The sequence below is a fragment of the Elephantulus edwardii genome, unplaced genomic scaffold (assembly GCF_000299155.1).
Source record: "Elephantulus edwardii isolate Elephantulus edwardi_28Jun2011 unplaced genomic scaffold, EleEdw1.0 scaffold00058, whole genome shotgun sequence".
NCBI lineage: Eukaryota > Metazoa > Chordata > Mammalia > Macroscelidea > Macroscelididae > Elephantulus > Elephantulus edwardii.
This window is the reverse complement of record NW_006399808.1, coordinates 15,807,410-15,811,424: the sequence shown is the minus strand read 5'-3', so window position 1 is coordinate 15,811,424 and position 4,015 is coordinate 15,807,410. Positions and strand designations below refer to the sequence as shown.

General features: G+C 39.9%; 1 pseudogene; it reads left to right on the top strand.

The window, feature by feature from the left end:
* The window catches only part of LOC102863772, a 22,855-nt pseudogene extending 21,639 nt beyond the window's left edge, over nucleotides 1-1,216 (top strand).
* Nucleotides 1,217-4,015: the final 2,799 nt, after the last annotated feature.

The window sequence follows — 4,015 nt, the reverse complement described above, 5'->3', positions numbered from 1 at the left end:
AACAGCAGCCAGGACTCGCTCCACAAAGCCCCCAAGAAGAAGGGGATCAAGTCCTCCATCAGCCGCTTGTTTGGGAAGAAGGAGAAGGGCCGGCCCGGCCAGACCGCCAGAGAAGGTCTGGGGCAAGCTGGCCTCTCAGAGACAGAAAATGCCTCTCCAGACGCCCTGGGACTTAGCAAATTGGGAGGACAGGCGAAGAAGAACCATAAACTACAAAAGAAGCATGAGCTGCTGGAGGAGGCCCGGAGGCAGGGCCTGCCCTTCGCCCAGTGGGATGGGCCCACTGTCGTCGTGTGGCTGGAGCTCTGGGTGGGGATGCCAGCCTGGTATGTGGCTGCGTGCCGGGCAAACGTGAAGAGTGGGGCCATCATGTCGGCTTTGTCGGACACTGAGGTCCAGCGTTGAAATCGGCATCAGCCACCCCCTGCACAGGCTGAAGCTGAGGCTAGCCATCCAGGAGATCAAGTCACTGACCAGCCCGTCGGCCCCGCCCACCTCTAGGACGACGCTCGCCTACGGGGACATGAACCATGAGTGGATCGGCAACGAGTGGCTGCCCAGCCTGGGCCTGCCGCAGTACCGCAGCTACTTCATGGAGTGCCTTGTGGACGCCAGGATGCTGGACCACCTGACCAAGAAGGACCTCCGGGGGCAGCTCAAGATGGTGGACAGCTTCCACAGAAACAGTTTCCAGTGTGGAATCATGTGTCTGCAAAAGTTAAATTACGACCGGAAAGAGCTGGAAAGAAAGAGGGAAGAAAGCCACAACGAAGTAAAAGATGTCCTTGTCTGGAGCAATGATCGGGTGATCCGCTGGATCCTGGCCATCGGCCTTAAGGAGTATGCGAACAATCTCCTCGAGAGCGGCGTGCTTGGCGCACTTGTGGCTTTAGACGAGACCTTCGACTTCAATGCGCTGGCGCTGCTGCTGCAGATCCCTACGCAGAACACGCAGGCTCGGGTGGTCTTGGAGAGAGAGTTCAACAACCTTTTGGTCATGGGCACCGACAGGAGGTTCGACGAGGATGATGACAAAACCTTCAGGTGAGCCCCCTCCTGGAGGAAGAAGTTCAGACCGAAGGATGTGCGAGGCCTAGCGGCTGGGTCAGCAGAGACGCTGCCTGCCAACTTCCGGGTCACGGCTTCCACGTAGTCACCCTCCATGCAGCCAAAGAAGGTGCAGCTGGACGTGTACCCACACTACTTCTATAGATAATGACGGCTCCCAGTGAAGACCCCGGCCCTGCAGACAGTGCATTGCTCATCTGTTAATACTTGTCATATGGACCCTAAAATATTTTATTACAGAGTTTTTAATTAGTGACAAATTCACAAATACCATAGAGAAAATATTTTAGAATTTAATGTTTCTTATATTTATGTAAACTTACGGTTCTTCATTTATATAGCTACTTACTTGTATATCCAGGCTATAAATATCCTTTCAGATCAACTCATGTTCTTATACCTAATTTTAGTCTTTCAGATGAATGTACTGTAATGCTTGTATGTATAAATCCTGTGAACAAATAGAGGGCTTTTGTAAATTATGCATTTATTGTAATTACCATTGTTAATTTTTTAATAATAAACACTTCAGAGAAAAAAAAAGAAAAATGAATTTGCAGTTAATAAGTCATTGTGCAAAATTCAAGGTTAAACTATAAAACTAGATTCAATAATAGAAATTATACATAAACATTTTAATTTCATAATTTAACTTCCTATATTTTGTTAATAGCTGTTTCTAATAGGAATTAATATTGCTGTTGTTAGACTCTGTCAGGTTAAATACCACTTATAATGACTCTATGTACAACAGATCTGAATGTTGCCTTATACTGTACCATCTTCACAATTTCCATTATAATCAAATCACTTTGTTATTTCATGTTGTTAATGATCTTCCTCTCTTTTACTGACTCTCTAGGTTTCCCAACATAATATTTCTCTCCAATGACTAATTCCTCTTCAAAATACAATCCATGTAAGTAAGAAGTTTTGCCTTCCTTGTCTTTATTAAGCTTTCTGGTTGCACTTCTGTCAAGACATATTTCTTTGGTTTTCTAGCAGGTTATTTTATATTCAACACTCTTCCCCAAAACAATAATTAAAAGGTATTGATTCTTCTTTAATTTTTCTTATTCATTGCTCAACTTTTAGATGCATAATATTCAAGTGAAAATACCATACTTTGGATAAGTTTCACCTTAGTCTTTAAACTGACATCCTTGCTCTTTAGAACTTAGGAAAGATCCTTGAAATAAAATTTCCCCAGCTTAAATGGCTTTTGATGTTTTGAGTGCTCCTGCCATGAGTGTGGATTGTAGATCCAAGTGTCATGTTTGATATTTATTAGGTGTTAATTTTGTTATTACTGTTATATGCAATCAAGTTACCTGAGACTCATAGCAACTCTATGTACAATAAATTTGAACACTACTCTACCTGAGATAATCTTACTGGCTCTGACATGCCTAGTTTTTGGGTTTTTTTTTTTATTAGGTATTATTAATTGTTGTTTTTGTTATTAGGTGCTGTTGAGTTGATCATGACTCATAAATACCCTATAAATAATGTATGTAAAACTTGTTCTATGTATACTGTGTCTTCCTCATCATTTCTGATATACTTGAGCTTATTGCTACATTCACAGAGTAAATTAATCTTATTAAGCATTTTTTTCTGTTCCTCTATAATTCCACTATTCCAAACATGATATCTCTTTCAGCTAAGATTCACCTACAGTGATTTCTACAATGATTTCACTTTTTCCATTGTCTTCTGATTCAAGTTTGAATTTCTGGTAGTTTCCTTTCAATGTACAACTGTAGTAATTTTTAAAATAATTTTAAACAATATTTTACTTATAAATGATACTAATAACTTTGTTCAATTATTTCTGCATTCTGTGGGTCACCTTTTGTTGAAGTAGACACAAATATTGTCTCTTCTAGGTGTTGACCAGATTGCTATCCTCCATGTATTTTTTTTATGTAGACTGATGAGCAGGTCTAGGACTCCATCTGTTCACTGAAAAACTTCACCCAATTTCCAGGGCCTTATGGTTTTTTTTGGTTAGTGCCCTCAGTGAAGCTTAAATTTCCTTCTTTAGTACCATTGGTCCTTGATCATATGCTGCTTCCTTAAATGATTTATCACTTTCCAGTTCTTTTTGAGACAGTGACTGTATTTTCCGTCATCATGTATCAGTCAATGTTTTTCCCATAGAATCTATATTATAGCATAAAACTTGAATTAAGTTCTTCAGTTCTTTCAATTTAGGAGTTGCCAAACATATTCTTTCCTTTTGATTTTTTAGCTGTGGTTCTTTACATATTTCATTATAATATTTAACTTTGTTTTCTAACTCTGCCTTTGAAATCTTCTGTTAAGCTCTCATTTTATCATTTCTGCCAATTTTGGTTTAGTTTCTCTATTGCCATATTTAATTTCTGCATCTCTTTGACATTTTTAACTTTCCTATTTTACTATCCTTTTTAATGGCCTTTTGCTTCTTTAATGTCTGATGTCCTTGATGCCATCCCACAACGTGTTTGCTTTTTGGTTATTATTACACATTGCAACAAATTTATGCTCAAGATTTTTTTTTTCAAGATGGTTTTTAAGTTAAGGCAGATTAAGCTTAAGGTGGTATTTTGCCTCCTGTGGACTTATATTAGTTGTGTTCGGTTCCCATTCGCCCTTGTCCTACTTCAGGGAGACAAAAATTCTAACTTTTAGGCCAATAAGCAACATCAGGATAGATGGAGAAAAGATTAAAGTTGTCAAAAATTTAATCTTGCTTAGATCCACAATGTTAGGGACCTCTCTCTCCAAAGTGCTGAAGAGCAATGGTGTCTCTTTGGAGACTAAGGTGCGTCTGATACAGGCCATGGTCTTCGCAATCACCTGTTATGTATCAGAGAGTTGGACAATGACCAAGGAGGATAGAAGGAGAATTGATGCCTTTGAGCTGTGGTGCTGGAGAAGAGTATTGAGAATACCATGGACT